Raw genomic sequence first — 19,159 nt, 5'->3', positions numbered from 1 at the left:
GGAATTTTCCAGGCAAGAGTACTAGAGTGGGTTGCCATTTCCTCCTCCAGGGGATCTTTCCGACCCAGCGATTGAACCCGGGTCTCCCACGTTGCAGGCAGACACTTTACCGTCTGAGCCACCAGGGAAGCCCTATGGCCATATGTAAAACATTTGTTAGGAAAATATTAATGGCAAAGTTAGAAATTCCAATCTTCTGAAGCTTCAATTTTTTTATATCATGATAAAAAATATCTTTCAGGAAATCATTCAAGTTATGCTTATTTATATACGGTACATTTTTCTCTTGTTAATTGGATAGACCTCAGATGAAAACGGAAGAGGGCTGCTGTGGCTTTGCCGTGGTCTCTCGAATCTGGTCGCCCAGCAGCCGACTGTGGGCCAGCCTTCGGACACAGTGGCGGTCGGCCGGTGCTGGACAGAGATCCTGGGAAGGGCTGCTGCAAGCCAAGCAAGCGTCCTGGAGGAGCACACGTTTATGAAATGTACTTAAAATAGCTTCTTGCAGATTTTGGAAAACATAGCTGTTTTGCTGTCGCCAAGGGAATTAGTAGGTGGCAAAGCCTGATTTTTGTCATGTGCAAATGCCAGTGTGTACAAACAAGTCTGTTCTGTTCTCAGCCCTGGGCGGTTTGCGTAGACTTTGGGAGGACTACTTGTGAGTAGGAGAAAGGGGCAGTTCTGGGGGGCCTTCAGTGGCTTCCTGGATATGAGGTGGCTATGCCCAGACCACCAGACACTGGCTTGATCATTTCCTAGTCGTGTGATCTTAGCTACTTTTTTTGCTTTTGATCTATTTCTTCCTTTGTACACATGATGTTAATTCTGCATTAGATTGCTGTGTGAATTAAATGAGACACCTTGATAGGACTTACCATAGATGGGAGGTAACTGTGTCTTTTTCCCCATCCCTCTGTGCAGTTTGGCTTAAGTTCCTTTGACTGATACTCTGGCTTCTTGGATAGCCAGGAATGCTGTAGGTTGGGGTTGGGTTGTTGGGGATCCCGATAGCCATGCTGAGAAATTTGTGTTCGATCTGTGGCAAAGGGAAACAACCAGAGGTTTTAATAAGTTCTGAAGGACTGTGGTGATCAGACATGTGCTTCATGAAGGTTATTCTGGTCCTGTGTTTATTATCAAAGGTTGATGCATTTTAGAACTTTATGACAAAATAATTATGAACTTCTTTAAAGGTGAACTTCTTTATAGAAGAACTTTTTATAAGAGAACTTCTTTAAAGGTGCACTTTGCTTCCAATCATCATGTGATTGGACCTACTAGAGATGAATAATTTTTAGTGGATGAAATGCCCACACTTTCAAGCATGTTCAGTTCAATTCAGTTGCTCAGTCGTGTCCGACTCTTTGCGACCCCATGAATCGCAGAACACCAGGCCTCTGTGTTCGTCACCAACTCCTGGAGTTCACTCAAACTCATGTCCATTGAGTCGGTAATGCCATCCAGCCATCTCATCCTCTGTCATCCCCTTCTCCTCCTGCCTCCAATCCCTCCCAGCATCAGGGTCTTTTCCAATGAGTCAACTCTTCGCATGAGGTGGCCAAAGTATTGGAGTTTCAGCTTTAGCATCAGTCCTTCCAATGAACACCCAGGACTGATCTCCTTTAGAATGGACTGGTTGGATCTCCTTGCAGTCCAAGGGACTCTCAAGAGTCTTCTCCAACACCACAGTTCAAAAGCGTCAATTCTTCTGTGCTCAGCTTTCTTCACAGTCCAACTCTCACATCCATACATGACCACTGGAAAAACCATAGCCTTGACTAGACAGACCAAGCATGACATAGGTTTAAATTTGAATTAGTTAACTGCAGGATCTGTATTTACATTGTGTATCTTTGAAATGATCTGATTGCAGCTTAACTCGCTATCAAATGAAATTTACCCTTTTTAAGCAGTAGAAAAGTAAAAGTGTTAGTTGCTCAGTCATATTCTATTCTTCGAGACGCCATGGACTATAGCCCACCAGACTCCTCTGTCCATGGAATTCTCCAGGCAGGACCACTGGAGTGGATAGCCATTCCCTTCTCCAGGGGATCTTCCCAACCCAGGAAGTGAACCCAGGTCTCCTGCATTTCAGGCTGATTCTTTACAGTCTGAGCCACTTCCCCAGGATGATGTAAGTAAGTGGTAGCAGTGCTATTTATATTTATCATAATAGCTTTAAATTATCACATCTTTGTTTTTTGTTTTTTTTTTTGGCTGTGTCATTCAGTACACAGTATCTGCGTTCCCCAACCAGGGCCCCCTGAATTGGAAGTGCTGAATTCTAACCACTGGACTGCTGGGAAATTCCCAAATTACTACATCTTTAACTACAAATGCTAAATATTCAGAGGGTATTTTCTTAGATTCAACATGATTTAAAAAAAGGAATGACGGCATTTTGTGTTGTCTGGTATGGGTTTGAGTAGGTGTTTTTTAAACAATAAACAGAAATAGAGATTAGAGGCTCAGCTGAAGCCTGCACATTCCTTCCCTGCCCCGTTTCCTTCTTGTTTATCTGTAGTATCAAGGTTGTCTTTCCTCCAGGTCAAGCAGATGGACTGTTCTTAGATAGGAAGTGATCCTGGTGATAGCTTGTTTGTGAGGTATGCTGAAGACTGGTTTCTCAAAGTGTTAATGTAATTTTCTTTCACAATTTCTTTGGTTTTTGAAATTTTCCTCTTCCCTTCTACATTCTTTTGGTTGGTCTAATAATCAAATTGACATAAGAGAGATTAACAGGAGAAAAACAAATTTAATTTCATACACAGAGGCCCCATAGGTATGGGACCTAACAAGTAACCAAAACATGCTGTTTACATGTCTTTTTATTTTATTGTTTTAAATTGTATTGGGGTATAGTTTATTTACAATGTTGTGATAATTTCTACTGTACAGCAAAGTGACTCAGTTATATACGTATAAATACATTCCTTTTCATATTCTTTTCCATTATAGCTTATCACAGGATACTGAATATAGTTCCCTATGCTATACAGTGGGATCTTGTTGTTTATCCGGCCTATATATAATAGTTTGCTTCTGCTCACTCCAAACTACCAATCCTTTCTTCCTCCACTCCCTTCCCACTTGGCAAAGTCTGTTCTCTGTGTTTGTGAGTCTGTGTTTCATGGACATGTTGATTTCTGTAGTAATTTAGATTCCACATATAAGTGATATCATATAGTATTTGTCTTTCTTTGACTGACTTCGCTTAGTATGACAATCTCTAGGGCCATTTATATTGCTGCAAATGTACATGCCTTTTTAGACAAATAATTATTTGTGAAGGTTTGACAGAACAAAAAGAGTCTAGGCTTGGAGTAGCAGATTAATGAAGAAGTAACATGGTTGTTTATGCAGCTTCCTCTGCCCGAGTTCCCGCTCTCCCGAGATAAGGATGCCCTCCATCCTCCGGGCACAGGGAGGATGTTTCCCATGGAAGCTTTGTTTCTTGCTTTCCGGGGGACAGAGGAGGGTCAGAGTGTCCTTCTTGCACTGGCTGTTTCTCAAATAACTTTAATTCAAAATAATACAATGCTGAAGTGACATTTTGGGGGGCAGCCTGCCCTAAACTTCATCAGTGTCAATTAGAAGCATCAAAGGAACAGGTAAGTTGATGGAGGAATAAAGACTGAATCCTGCTGAACACTTTTATTGTCTAAGAGTTATCGTGTTAACTTACTACTTTAATTCGTAGATTCAGATACGGGCAAGAAAATAATTTAGGGGTTGTCCACTGTCAGTAAACTTGATAGTGTTTTAGATGAAGAAAAACAATTCTTGATATCATTTCTTAAAGATTGGCACTGGGATCTTAGAATGCAGGAAACTGTTAGGGGTTTTACATGTTCAGATGTGTTTTGGTTAAGCTTATCTGGTACGCTCCAGAGCTGTTTTCCTGGAACTCTTCTGGGTATCAGTGGAGACACCTGGCTGGCTTCTGTCCTTATATTTCTTTTCCTATTCACTTCAGGGTCCTTGGCCTGTGGGGTTTCTGTCTGCAGGGAGGGAACAGGTGGTGTCTGAAGCAGCAGTGCAGGGGTGCAGCCGGGCAAATGAAAGTGGGGAAAAGAATTCAAGGGAATTTAGACTCCTATGCATTTCATTGCTCTTTGGCTCTCCCAGTGGGTGCTGTTGATATGACCTTGTGCATTATGGGGAGAAAAGAGGCTGATGCCATGGACTGCCCAGCTCCAGCCTTGGCACTGGGGCTTGGCTGGGCTTTTTCTGCCATGGCGCACCCAGGGAGCACATGCAGGCCTTCAGGTGCACCACGGGTCTCCAAGTCGGTCCTCCTTGGGCCTTCCCCTCTGCACAGAAACAGGAGTTCATCACAGAACCCAGTAGAATCAAGGCAGTTCTGGTTGCCAGGTCACTGGGGCCTTCGATGCCTGAGCACCATCCTCAGGCTCCTGGTGGGTGGACACGGGGCCCCAGGGTTCAGCTCCTGGCCTCCAGCTCTATTTCCAGAAGGCTGGGAATGGGGCATGCAGAGCTAAGGAAGAGCTGCTCCCTCAGTCCTTTCAGCTTCTCTCTCGCACGTAGAGGGAGAGTGTTCTGCTCTCCGTCCAGCTCAGGGTTGAGCACAGTGATGCACAGGCTTTCTAAGGTTATGGTTCAAGGCTAAGGCCATCTGGGCCCTGATTCCCTCCGTGGGGTACTGAATCACCCAAGAAGTTCCTTTCTAAGTAGTACAGAAGGGAAATCTCTTCTTCGGCCCTCACCACTCCTCATAAAAGGGCTTTCTGGGTTCAGCGTGACTAAGGAATCCACTTCATTTCCACCTCGTCTGTCAAATGAGGAAGTTAAACTGAGATTGACTCTTCTGGCCTCACCTTTGACGAGACCCTCAACCTCAGCATCTTTACCCCTGGACGGAGTACTGGGAGGGACTCCTTCTGAACCCTCAAGGCCTTGCTTGAGAAGTCAGCTGGTCACCCTGAACCAAGAGCTATGATTCATAGCTGGGACCTTTGTCCAGGGCTTCTGCTGCTTTCCTTACAGTGACAAACACAGTAGAGGGCTGGAGACTGCAAACCGAAGATGCCAAAAGGATGAGCTGCCTGTCTGCTCTGCAGAGGAGCCCGGGGGGGCGGCTCCTTCCAGGGTGCCATAGACAGAACTGCGTAGCTAGCACTCGCATCCAAGGTCACACAGGTTCAGGATGCCTTGAAAGCAGTGCAGACAAAACTCGTATCCCTGGAGTATCTGTCACTGGTCTGAGTAGATGAGAAAACTCGAAAAATTACTTCATATTCTACATGTTGCAGATTTAAACACCAAGGTCAGATTTTGTCTTTCTCATGCCTGGTGAGTCAGCCCGCCCACTGTGGCATTCTTAGTGGACTGGTAAAGTAAGTCAGGGAGAGGTTGAGCTCTCTCCCCCAAATTTAGGCAGCCCCTGGGTCTCATTCTTTTGTGACCCCATGGACTGGAGCCCACCAGGCTCCTCTGTTTATGGGGTTTCCCAGGCAAGAATACTGGAGTGAGTTGCCATTTCCTTCTCCAGGGGATCTTCTCAATCCAGGGATCGAATCCACATCTCCTGTGTCTCCTGTATTGGCAGGCAGATGTTTTACCACTGAGCCACAAGCCCGTCTAAGGGCCACAGAGGTCTGGAAATAGCTTTCTCTTCTCAGTTGTGTGTGTGATATGAGTGTATGTGTACATTCTGGGGTTTATGTGCAGTGGCAGCACACTAAACGTAGGGGATTTCAAGTTTATACAGAGTAGATATGGGCCTAAGGAAAGCTCTGACAGATTTTCTAGACTGATTCTCTGTGTCTGGGCAGCTTGACACCAGCAAGATTAGATACTGAGTTTTAGGTTATACTGGTTGAGTACCGTTGGTGGAAAGTGGCTGTGGGTTTTTTGGAAAGGTGGTCTGTGCTTCCCAGAGGTGTGTTCTGGAAGAAGGTGCTTTGAAAGGAGCAGAAATCACTGTGACAGCAGTGCTCCTCTTCTGAGTCATTCTCTAGGTGTGAGCCCTTACTCAGGTCAGTTCCTCCCCTCCGCCACCTTTGACAAGGGGGTGTCAGGGTGTGGGGTTCAGAGATGGGCCCGGGCCACACTAGGCTGGCTGCGCTAGAAACAGCCAGAACCTCCTCTGGGCCCCTTCCTCTTCCGCCTCACCTGTGGAGTCTGTCCTGATACCCTCATAGCAGACAGGTATGCCAAGCCCTTCCTGGTGACCAGTGCTGGAGTGGAGTGTTTAAGCTTGTGCTGTTGCCCATGACATTACTGAGGCTTTTCGTGATTCATATTTGGCAAGTGTTAATGAGGGCTTCCCTGGTGGCTCAGTTGGTAAAGAATCTGCCTGCCATGCAGGAGACCAATGGGTTTGGTCCCTGGGTCAGTAAGATCCCCTGGAGAAGGAAATGGCAACCCACTCCAGTATTCTTGCCTGGAAAGTCCCATGGACAGAGGAGCCTGACGGGCTGCAGTCCATGGGGTTGCAAGTGTCAGATATGACTAAACTAACATCTGCAATGGGGATTGAACCCAGCATTTAGTCATGATGGGGATGTAGGAGACTGTCACAAGTAACTTCAATGATACTTTACTAGAAAGGGTCACACCCAGAATATTTTTGCCAGGGTGACTTGAATGAAACCACTTCTTTTAGAGGTAGCTTGTCACATGTTAGGTGAGTGTAAGGCTCAGGAGGAAACTGAATTGAGGACTGTTGAACTCATTGCTCAGGGGAAGCACTGTTCTGAGCTCCATTTGCATCACCAGGTTTAATCCTCAGGTCAATTTTGTCGTTACCTCCATTTTACAGATGAGAAAAGTGAAAGTGAAAGTGAAGTCGCTCAGTCGTGTCCGACTCTTAGCGACCCCATCGACTGCAGCCCACCAGGCTCCTCCGTCCATGGGATTTTAAACTGAAGCTCAAAAACTTCAGTTACTTGCCTAAGTCACACAGTCAGTGACTGCAGAGCTGGGGGTCTAACCTCTGCTTACTCCACAGCCATTCTTACACAAAATCTCCTGTCAAACAAGGATGGTGGGCGGAAATGTTAAGTTTTAGGAATTTTTAAGTCAGGAAAATTAAAAATGTTCCTAGTTCAGGAAGTATCCTGTTTTACTTCATGTTTTGTATCTGGGAATGTCAGTGTATATTTAATATAGGAACTATAAAAAGAAGGATGAGGGCTTCCCAGGTGGCACTAGTGGTAAAGAGCCTGCCTGCCAGTGCCGGAGACGTAAGAGACTCGGGTTTAATCCCTGGGTCAGGAAGATCCCCTGCAGGAGGCGTGACAGCCCACTCCAGTATACTTGCCCAGAAAATCCCATGGAAAGAGGAGCCTCGCAGGCTGGAGTCCATGGGGTCACAAAGGGTTGTACACCACTGAAGCGACTTAGCATGAACACAAAGGCCAGTGGATTGCTACTTTTGTTCTTTTTAAGCAACTCAAGGGTTTTTCTTGTTATATTATTGGTTTCATTTTGTGTTTGTCTATGCATGGATATTTCTTAATTTTATTGATCAAAATAGGATTTGCTCCAAGAAACAGGAGCTTCTAAAATTACAAATTGCTTGGTACCACCATATTAACCTCCAGTTAATATTAAAGCACAGTCTTTATAATGCTAACATTTAAGCCGTTAGATCTTTAGAGCTTTGCACACAAGAGATTGGTTTTTAATGTTTTCATCTATGTCACTTTAACTATTGCTTCTGTCAGTCAGCTCAGGTTTTTTTTTTTTTTTTTTTTTTAGGCCAAAGAGCTTTTTATTTCATTTGTTAAAGTGCAATCACTCACAGGAATATTGCAGTTATGAGAGAAGGGACTTAGAACTTAGGTTTTGGGGTTTGTTTTGATAACTTTTCACTAGTCTGCATACAGATTTTTATCAGTGTTGTGAGCTACCAGTCAAATGACTTGTTTATTTTGTAGCCCAATTCCTCTTAGGTTTGACTTTTGCTTTCAGTCTCTGGGTTTTTGTGACTGGCATTGAGTACCATTCGAAGTAGAGTGCAGGGAGCGTTTCTTTACAAGCTGTGACAGAGACATGGTGGGGAGGGGCTTTGTTTTGGTTCCTTAGATCTAGTTCATGGTGTTGACCATCGTGAACTCCTTGCTGTTAAGTTGGATTCCCTTCAGTTTTCCTTAAAGAATCTTCTGTATGTGGAAACCATCCTTGTGTGTAAGGAACTGGTAAGGACACCTTACTTAATGAGTATTGAGGCAGAGCTGTGGAAACCATCCTCATGTGTAAGGAACTGGTAAGGACGTCTTACTTCCTGAGTACTGAGGCAGAGCCGTGAAACCATCCTCATGTGTAAGGAACTGGTAAGGACACCTTACTTCCTGAGTACTGACTCAGAGCGGTGAAACCATCCTCAGGTATAAGGAACTGGTAAGGACGTCTTACTTCCCGAGTACTGAGGCAGAGCTGTGGAAACCATCCTCGGGTGTAAGGAACTGGTAAGGACACCCTACTTCCCTAGTACTGAGGCAGAGCTGTGTTGCCAGTGCAGGATGGGGGTGATGGTGGGAAGCCTGGCAACAGGAGCTAGACGGTGGCACCTGGTTCCTGGGTCCCATCATCGGTTTCCTCCCCTTTCCAGCCCCCATCTCTCCGATGGAGGGCTGTCCTCTGGGTCTGGAGAGTGCCGGCCTCATCCGCAGGTCCAGGCAGCATGTGTGTGCCCTTAGCCTTGGCTCCCATCACACGCTGGGTGTGAGTGTCAGAGCGTTCTCTCCTGCTGGAGCTGCAGAACGTGTCCCTCAGGGAAGACTTTCAACACTGTGGTATTTGTAACTCTGACTGAATGTTAAATCGCTTTTATGTGGAGTGTGCCTCACTTATTTTTCTGCTTTAATGTGTGTACAACTAGGGCTTCCCAGGGGGCGCTAGTAGTAAAGAAGCCATCTGCCAATGCAGGAGATGTTAAGAGATTCGGGTTTGATCCCTGGGTTGGGAAGATCTCTAGAGGAGGGCATGGCAACCTGCTCTAGTATTCCTGCCTGGAGAATCCCATGGACAGAGGAGCCTGGCAGGCTCTGGTCCATGCAGTTCCAAGGAATCAGACATGACTGAAGTGACGTAGCATGCACACATGTGTAAAACTGGTAACCCTGATAAAAATGACTAGTAGAGGTTTTGTTACTGTTGCTTTTCAACACTTGTAATGCACACAGTACAGAGTACTTGTGAAAAGAACTGTCACGATGATGTGGTGCTGAATTCCTTACTACTAGGGGTGTGTTTGGTGCCAAGCGTCATGACTGGCATCTGGCAGCACTGGGCCACTGTTTCATGGTGCAGTATATACCTAGCAGAAGTTTTTTTTTTTTTTTTTTTTTTTAAGAGTGAGAAAATTTGCAATTGAAGAATACGTTAAAGAATTTTATTTTTTGTTTTGCTTTAGACTAACTTTCAGACATTTGGTTTGCAGAAAACTGTGATTTTGGTTTTGTAGTAAAACTGTTTTGCCAGTGAAGAGCATTAACATGCAGGCTTCTGCTCATGTCATATTTCAGACTAAAGACGTTTTACAATCAAACCAGAAAAATGTGAAAATAGAGATTTATAATAGAAATGTTGATTCGATTTGAGCCGAAGCCAAACGTGCATGAAGGAAAATTAGATTAAACAGTAGATGTTTAGAGAGACTTTAAATTATGACAGCTTTAACAAAACACATGCTGTGGATGTTTCCCAGGCTCTGGGAGTCCTCTCTCTGGCAGTTTTGGAACCTAGCTTCTTGATGTTACAGCCATTTATTAAATTCTTTTATCTTTCTTTGGACTCACAGACTCACAACTTACAGCTTAGAGTCTGGTGATCAGGAACTCTTATTGGACACATTCCTGTTGGATCAAACCCTGGTGTTGTCAGTGGAAATAATTCCCTCCTGTCATATCATATTATATTTTTAAGGGTCAATTGCCATTTTAGACTATGGGTATAAAGCTACCAGTTACAATTGATTTATTCCATTTGTCAAAGCTCAGCAGATACTCTATGCAACTAATTTATTTTCATATACTATTCAGATGTGGGGAAGTTCTTGACATTGTAAAAAGGTGGAAGCTGGGTTGGGGAGCATGTGATGGGAGGGTTCATTGAGTGGCTGCATGTAGATGCTGGAACAGAGGGTCTTCTTTCTGAAAGATCCACAGCCCTGGACTCTGCCCTGCAGATGAGCAGGACCCCTCTGTGGTGGTGATAGCCAAGGCTCATGCCAGCCTCTGGGGTCAGTGCGGATGTTGCATGCTATTGGCTCTTCCTCATCAGATGTATGATTTGCAAATACTTTCTCTCATTCCTGGATTGCCTTTTCCCATCAGTCTGCCGGTAGTGTCCTTTGATGCCCAAGCATTTTTGGTTTTGATAAAGTCCAACTTTCATAGTTTTGCTTTCATTGCCTCTTTTGATGTCCTATCCAAGAAATGGCTACATCTAGTGCCGTGAAAATGTTGACCTGTGTTTCCTTTAAAATTCTGTGAATTTTGTAGCTCTGACTCTTAATGTTTCTGTCTCTCATCCGTGCTGAGTTAATCCGGGTGTATGGTGTGAGGTAAGGATGTGCATTCCTTTGCCTGTGGGTGTCCAGTTGTCCCAGCACCATTTGCTGAGGAGACTCTGCTTTCCCTCTTGAAAGTCTTCCTCTTGAGAGGTCGTTGGACCCGTACATGCGGGTTTATTTCTGGGCTCTGTATCTGGTCTGTGGATCTACATGTCTTTCTACCAGAACCACACTCTGTTGATTATTGTAGCTTTGTAGTAAGTTTTGAAATTGTATCAATATGAGAGCCCGCCAGCTTTCTTTTTCTTCAGGAAGAAAAAGAGGCTATTTGAGGTCCCTTGAGATGCTCTATGAATTTCAGGATGGATTTTTCTAGTCACAGAGCACATCATGGGGATTTAGGTAGGGGACTGAATTATGTCACATTGGGTAGAATTGATATTTTAACAATATTCAGTATTCCAGTCTGTGCACATGGCATGTCTATTTATTTCAGTCATATACTTTTAAATATGTATTTTTTGGCAGTAGTGCAGATTTGGGTATAGCCAGGCAGACATGGTTAGACTCTTGCTCTGCCACACTTAACACGTTGATGTCAGATGGATCTCTTTGGGGTCTCAGAGCTGTGGCTTCCTCGTCTTTAAGTGTAAGTTGTGTAAATATTTGTGTATTGGGATCAAGGTCTAGCAGAATGTGTGTGACATCGTTTCCCTCTCTCTGTGCCTCTCTGCCCACCGTGGCCATCTGTACGTGCACCAGCTTTGTCCTCTCTTCTACCTACCACTTTGCCTGTTCCTTCTCTTGTTTTAGGCTGGACACTGACCCCTGGACACCTAACTCTGATTTAAACCTGCTTTCAGTCTTCAGCTTTCTGTCGAGGTCATTCCCTGCCACGCTGTTTGGTGTGTAGGCGTGGACCAGCCAGGATCCAGCCCTTGGAGAAGTATGGACTTGGGTGAATGTCATCACTGTGGAGAGTGTGTGGGTGGCTTTAAAAGGCAGCCATTAACACTGCTTTTGAATTAATGGTTTAATAACACGATATGCTTGTGTCATGTTTTAGATTTTGCAAAGTGCTTTCCTACCCCATGGATCTCAGAGATGAATCAATGTGAAACAGCTGAGGAACTTGTTAAAAACAGTCTAGGGGCCCCACGCCCAGCTGCATGAGTCACAGTTCTAGGAGAGTGGCTGAAGGATTTGGGATTTTAACAGACTCTTCTCAGCCAGTTTTCCAGCAACTGGTCTGGGGCAGGTCCACAGACAGCCTTTTGGGAAGCCCTGCCTGTCCTCTCTGCCAGTTCTGAAATCTCCAGTTCAGAATCTGACAGGCCAGACCTGGGCACAGACAGAGCCCTGTCCCCAAAGGCAGGGTTGGCCCTAATCAGGCTCATCTCCTGTTTTTTACTCTCAGGACCTTGCTTCCAAAGTCCTTCCTAGTGTTCCTCTGTGAGGAAAACAGAAAACCCTAACTTGAAGGAAAAAAAAAAAAAGATACACTCCAGTTGTAAAATTTGTTGAGCGCTTTTTAAGTACCAGGCGCAGACATGAAGCCTGGGTATTTGTTGAGAGTATAGCAGCTAAGCCTCAGAATCTTTTTTTGCAGAATATACACCCCAGTTCTCTAGACACTGCAGTTCATTTTAACAAGTATTATGGGCTGTGCTTTATCACCCTCAAGAAGTGTGTGAACAATTTTGGAGGCTGAATTTACTTTTCATCCCCTTCCCAGCCATCCCCAGGAAAACTGCACAAAATTTGCATGGCAGGGCAGTGTGTATCATGTGCCCAGGTGAGTGGGACATGTAATGGTTCACAGTTAAGGAGAGACCGGCCTGAGCTGGGTGGGCAGGGTTTGAAGCTTGGCCTGCAATGTTGAAGACAGCCACAAAAATCACTCTTGGTGTGGATCAGGTTCTCAGTGTGTCTCAGGCCTGTGCTGGTAAGAATTCTGCGCACATGATCGCATTTGACCCTAGAATCCCTGCTCCTCTGATGATCGTCTCCATCTTAATAACTTGTTGCCTTCCTGTTAATCAGGGGCCCACATCTCAGAGTCATCCTTGACCTTTCTTGCTGAGTCCATTTATCAGCCTGTGCTGCTAGGTCTGAGTTCTCATTCCAGATTTCCCCTCCCAGAGTCTGCCATTCTTAGCAGACACTCTTGCCCCGTCACCCTGTTGTGCCTGATGATCGCAGTGGCCTGACCTTTGTCTGCTGGAGCCTGTTCTTACTGAAACAGGTTACCTTCACTCGTCTGCTCAGAACCTTCTGGAATACAATCCCCTCTTAGTCCAGCTACCTTCCTAGCTCCTTTTCCAGGCTCCTTGGTCTTGGAGTCTGCCCTCAGCTCCAGTCTTGCTGTCCCTGATAGGAGACCCTCTCCCTGGCCTCCTCCTGTCCTCCTGTGTGGGCCAGGCCCTCCTCCTTCCCTCCAGCTCTTCCTGCAGCCACCTGACCCTTCTGGTAACATCACACCCGCACCTAAATACCCCAGCCATTTTAATCCTGCCCTATGGCACTCACCGCTGACAAGTTAAGTGTTTATTTGTCCTCTTTATTATGTGACTTCCGAGACTAGATGTTCTGTGGAAGCAGGGCCTTTTCTGGTCCATCCATCCTATAGCAGTGCCCAGAATGGAGCAGGCCCTCAACTCTCTGTGCAATAGGTACAGTAAACCTCTTTTACAGATGATAGACCCAAGATTGTAGGGGTTTCGGGAACTTGCCCAAGGGAGACACTGTAAGTGACTCAGCCGGGCTGAACTTTAGTCTAATGTCAGCGTCTAAGTTCTTAATGGGAGGGAACTCCCAACAGGAAAGCATGGCGGTGGGAATGGGACGGTGTTTTGGGGAGACGGAGGGGATTCTATGGGTGGTCTTGGTCAAATGCAGCTCAGTTTGGGAAGAGTTTTAAATGCCATATTTGGGGGCTTGAACAGTTTTGTTTTAAATTGGGGATAAAAGTGATTCCTACCACATAAAGTTATTGGAGGTAATACTTGATAAGAATGTGCTTGGCACTTAAAAAGTCCTCAATATATATTGTGATTAGAATATATCTTTTTAAAAAATGTGACATGGTATCTTTCTTGGTGCTTCCCAGGTGGCTTAGTGGTAAAGAATCTGCCTGGCAGTGCAGGGGACATAGATGTGGGTTCCATCCCTGGGTTGGGAAGATCCCCTGGAAAAGGAAATGGCAACCCATTCCAGTATTATTGCCTGAAAAATCCTATGGTTAGAGAAGCCTGGTTGGCTGTAGTTTCATACGGTTGCAAAGAATCAGACACTCCTGAGTGACTGAGCACACATACGCTATATCTTTATTATTTTGTATTGAACTGTAGTTAATTTATAATGGGTTAGTTTTAAGTGTACAGCAAAGCAATGCAGTTTTATATAAGTATATATATAGCTGTATATATATGTGCGTGTGTGTGTGTATATATATTCTTTTTTAGATTCTTATCCATTGTAGGTTATTACAACATATTGAGTGTAGTTCCCTCTGCTATACAGTAGGTCCTTATTGTTTACCTACTTTATATGTAGTAGTGTATATCTGTTAATTCCAGACTCTTAATCCCCCCCCACCCCACCCCCTTCCACACACACACATACACCCCAACCCGAATATATCTTGTCAGCAGAGCAGACTTGGACTCTGGTCACCAGAGTAGAAAACTTCTAGTGCTTTGAACTTATGTAAATGGTTTCTAGAGTTTTCTCAATTTTAATTTCATTTATCCTCCTTTAACCTAACTAAAAAATATTGTGAGTAAATAAATTGCCAGCTGTTATATCTGAGTAAGATATTAGTACTTGAGAAAGGGGAACATAGGAACATTTGAGAATTATGCATTTAGCTTTATTTTTCATCCTTTAGAATTGTGTTTAAGCCGGTAACTTCTGATCCTAATTGTGTTTGAGAATCACCTTTTCAAGCTACAGACTGAGGGTTCCCCCAAGGCCCTCTGAACCAGGATCTTGGGGCAAGAGAATCCAGGTATCAGTCTCTCTTAGGTAATTTTGAAAAGTAGGAACCGCACCCACAATGTATTCTTAGAGAGAAGGAATATTTTGCTCAGAAAGAGGTTCTGAAGTTTGAAGAAACCTTTCTAGTAACACTGCATCTTTACAGAGGGACTTAGGCCTGAGCCTAAAAAAAAGAATGTGTGGCTAAAATAAGACTGGATCTACTGGCAAGTAGAATCAGTGGTGATTCATGTTGAGAGTTCTGGTTCAACAGGACAGAATGCAGGAAAAACAGGTTGGTTCCCCGTCGGTGATGAAGAGGTCAGAGGAGTTCTGCTTTAATCACCATGACGACTCATCCCTGAGTCTGGGAACCAGTGCAGCTTCCCCAGGTCACCCAGCCTGATGGTGCAATGTGGCTTCCGACACGTGGCCCCGTGAGAGCAGAGGCTGGGCTGCCCTCAAGATGTGACGTGGGCCCCTAGGGCTCACTCTTGCCTTGTGTTGGCCAGAATTGGCAACACCTACTTTTTTTTCCCATGAGAAAAAATGTAAAATTTGCAACTCTTTACTCCCTGTCTCTGAGGTGAGAGAGAAAGGTGATGCTTTGCCCACCATTCTTACCTGTGTCCTCTGCTGCTTCCCAGTTTTAGCGATGGGTGGGCTTGTAAGCCTAGTGATTGAAATAGGGAAGGTGCACAGCTCTGAACATGATTTTAGGTCATCTGAACCAGGAGCCAAAGCAGGAAGCCCTCAGTGGGGGAGTCTCTTGGCTGTTCTCCTGAACCCTGGCTCAGCAGTTGCTTTCCCTGGAAGTTTTCATTGGTCTTCTCCCAGCCAAGAGCTGTGTCATCCATCCTTCCATGCCCAGCTTGGTGTTTAGTAGGTAGATAGGTGGGTGTTTGTCACATGGATGAATCTGATGGAGACTATGATACAATGAAGGAACGGAGTGTCCTTTCAAAGTAAAGTTTCAGGGTAAACAAGAGTGAGTTACAGGCAGATGGAGTCCTAGGTGGTAGCTTTGAATGCGCTAGATTTTGTTCACATCTGATGGAAGAAGAGAGACTTTGCAAGCAAGGGGATTTCATAAGCAAAAACGTAGTGTGGGGAGGGCCCAGGGGGGTGATTGTGCAGAACCTAGTGTTAGATCTATGAACCAAAATTGATCATTTCCATTAATATCACATTCAACTAAAAAAGGAAAAAGAGCAGCTGCTAGCAATGAGTGTTTGGGGACCCCAGTAGGAGATCCGTTTTGCTCCGAACTAGTTGTGTGGCCTTTGGCAAATCAGTTAACTTCTGGGTTTATAGAATGGGGGTGTCAGAATAGATTCTACGTCTCCCTTAAGATCTAACGTTGTGACTGAGTGGGTGGTTGATGTTGAAAGCACTGGACAGTGGTCTTTGGTATAAAGGGAGAGAGGATGTTTATTTGCAGCAAAACCTAAAGGACCAGTAAAAATGCTGTTGGTGGTGGTGGTGTGGAAATTTTGAGGTTATTATTTGATGGTATTGTGGCTAGATTATGTGGAATCTGCCCTAAGAAACACTGCAGATTCCCTCAGGATATTTAGTAATGGGCAGGATGAGATGGTTGGATGGCATCATCAACTCAATGGACGTGAGTTTGAGCAGACTCCAGGAGATAGTGAGGGACAGGGAGGCCTGGTGTGCTGCAGTCCACGGAGTTGCAAAGAGTCGGACACGACTGAGAGACTGAACAACAAAAGAACCAAGTAGGACCACTAGCTTACGAGCTGGGCCCATGCACAGGTATCCTTAGTACAGCTGGGCCGGGGGCACTGCCACCTTCCTCAAGGCCTCTCGCCCGTACCCCCTTCCCGTCAACCATACCTTCCCGTAGGCTGCAGAGCAGGGAAGAGAGGTACTTTCATTGTGCTTGAAGTTAGCAAATTTGCCTTAGGTTGACTTCTTTTGTATAAAGCCAGTCATTTTTTTATTGCTTTTTATTAAGACCATTTGTAACTTTGAGAGACTACCAGCGATGGTGGGAAGAATGGAGCCACCTGGATTCTAGTTCTGATCTCCGTGACAGTCTTTTGATTATACTATATTAGCTGACCTAAGATTTCCTTATCTGTGAAATGGGAGGGCAGTCTCTCTCTTTTGTCTTTCACAGGTCTTCCTAGGATCAAATGAACAGAAAAGGATTTTGGAAATGGTAAATCCTTAAATAAATGTAATGCATTCCTATTGACATTTTACGATAAAGGATATTGGTTAGTCAAACAAGTTCTCAGGGCCCACCCAGGATTTTTAGGGAGCCTCTGATGATACAGACGATTGCCTTACCAGCTGACGTGAGGTCAGTTTTCCATGGCTGTCGTTCTGTATAGGTCTCAGAACAGGTGGTCATCAGACCTGCCTGTCTTCATCTCTCTCTTACTTGTTAACCTGGAGATTCAAAAAAAGTAATGATTTCTGTGACCATCATTTTTATAAGGAAATAGGCTTCCTAGTATTCTTTCTGTTATTTTAATAAACTGTTATATATTATATTAGGTGGTCATTCTTTCTTTTAAAAACTACTTTATTTACTAATTTTAAATTAATTTTTATTGGCGTATAGTTGCTTTGCCATGCTGTGTTAGTTTCTGCTGTACAGTGAAGTGAATCTGTTATGCCTATAGCTACATTCCTTCTTTTTTAGATTATTTTCCCTTACCGGTCATTATAGAGTATTGAGTAGAGTTCCCTGTGCTGTACAGTAGGGCCTTAATTGTTGTTTGTTGCTGTTGGTCAGCCGCTCAGTCCGGTTCAACTCTTGGAAACCATGGACTGCAGCACGCACACCAGGCTTCCATGTCCTTCACTATCTCCCAAAGTTTGCTCAGATTTGTGTCTGTTGAGTCAGTGATGCTGTCTAACCATCTCATCCCCTACTGCCCCCTTCTCCTCCTGCCTTCAGTCTTTCCCAGCATCAGGGTCTTTGGTAGTGTCGGCTCTTTGCATCAGGTGGCCAAAGTATTGGAGCTTTAGCTTTAGCATCAGCCCTTCCAATAAATATTCAAGGTTGATTTCCTTTAGGATTGACTGGTTTTATCTCCTTGCAGTCCAAGGAACTCTCAAGAGTGTTCTCCAGCTCCACAGTTTGAAAGCATCAATTCTTCGGCGCTCAGCTTTCTTTATGGTCCAACTCACATCCATGCATGACTACTGGAAAAACCATAGCTTTGACTATACAGACCTTTGTTGACCAAGTCCTTATTATTTACCTATTTTATATATAGTAGTGTGTATATGTTAGGTGGTCATTGTTTTACTTTTTTCTTCAGGTAAAGATCTTGGGTCTTAGGTACTTTATTAAATAAATAATCAGCCCAAGTTAATTATTATGCATCTGTAATTGGAAGTGGTTTATAGACTTGGCATTCACTTCATACTTTTGAAATTCCAAATGAAGTATGTTGAGGGAGTGTTTCCTCTTCAGTGCACTGGAATCCATTCTCTGTGACTAGTGAAATGAAAATGTGTCACCCTGGAAGCGAATGCCTTATTAAAGAAGTATGTGATGGGGAACAACTTCCTGAAGGAGTCATCGTAGCATCACCCCTGACTTTGAGTTTGCAGGAATCTTCGTGGTCTAGAGTGTTTTTCTTTACATTTTACTTATTCATTTTTGGCTCTGCTGGGTCTTTGTGGTCTGTTTGCTTTTTTCTCTAGTTGTGGAGAGCCGGGGCTACTTTCTAGCTGGCTTCTCATTGTGGTTGCTGCCCTTGTTTTGAAACACAGGCTCTAGGGCATGCAGGCTTCAGTAGCTGTGGCACGTGGGCTCACTAGGTGCGGCCCCTGGGCTCCGCTGCACAGGCTAAATAGTTGTGGTGCATGGACTTAGTTGCTCCGTGATGTGTGGGATCTTCCCCGATCAGGGATCGAACCCGTGTGTCCTGCATTGGCAGGCGGATTCTTCACCACTGAGCCACCAGGGAAGCCCTAGAGTTTTGAGTGCACTTCGTAACTTCGAGGCAATGACATTAGGACACTTTGGGGTGAAATCAGACGGTGAGAGGGCGTGAAGGAAGCCTCCTCTGTGGCCCTCCCCTCCTCTGTTTCGCTGATACCAATATCTGTGCTGCAGGGTTCCTGTTTTCTCTTAGGATAAGTGTATTGACACATAGAGATGGAGAATTCGGACTAGACACTGGTATTAGCAGTATTTTTCCTTACCCGCTAGGTCCTGGGTTTATCATGGCCCGGGCTTTTGGAAGCTGAGCTGTTTTCTGTTTCTCCCCCTCCCCCAGTAGGTTGGCTTCATCCCTCATCCTAATCCTCCAGCCCCAGAGCCCGCCGCCCTGCAGGAGAATCAAACAAGCAGCATGGGCTTTTCCCTCCGCTTCCTTCCCGCACGGCATGCGGTAATACTCATGTCTTGCCTTTATGTGGTTCAGTATCTTATGTAAGCTCTCACTTGGTCTCCCGGTGCCTGTCTGAGGTGTGCAGAGCAGACCTGATCCCCATCATATACATGATGTCAGTGTATGCGTGGATGATTGAAGGGCCCACAGTTGATCCTGTCCTCAGAAGTGGACACCGCTCTCTTAATCCTGAGCCCTTTATACTGTCTTGCAGTGTACCCAGGGTCACAGGAGGTTGTAGGGATATGAAAATAGATGCAAATGTAAGCCATTATTTTTCTAACCAGAGTAATTTCCAGTGTGTGAGAATGGAAGGCAC

General features: G+C 44.8%; 1 protein-coding gene across 8 annotated transcripts in view; it reads left to right on the top strand.

The window, feature by feature from the left end:
* Nucleotides 1-19,159, top strand: part of SIPA1L2 (signal induced proliferation associated 1 like 2) — a 246,583-nt gene that overhangs the window by 97,053 nt on the left and 130,371 nt on the right. Inside the window, exon 1 of one of the 8 annotated variants that reach the window (XM_059882560.1) lies at nucleotides 1,559-3,611. The exons of the other annotated variants lie outside the window; for them this stretch is intronic. The gene's annotated coding sequence lies outside the window, so the exon portion shown is untranslated. Of the gene's footprint in view, nucleotides 1-1,558; nucleotides 3,612-19,159 lie in introns of those variants that run through there. 8 annotated transcript variants of the gene reach the window in all.

The sequence above is a fragment of the Bos taurus genome, chromosome 28 (assembly GCF_002263795.3).
Source record: "Bos taurus isolate L1 Dominette 01449 registration number 42190680 breed Hereford chromosome 28, ARS-UCD2.0, whole genome shotgun sequence".
NCBI lineage: Eukaryota > Metazoa > Chordata > Mammalia > Artiodactyla > Bovidae > Bos > Bos taurus.
The sequence above is the reverse complement of the archived record's forward strand: the minus strand, read 5'-3'. Positions and strand labels throughout refer to the sequence as shown.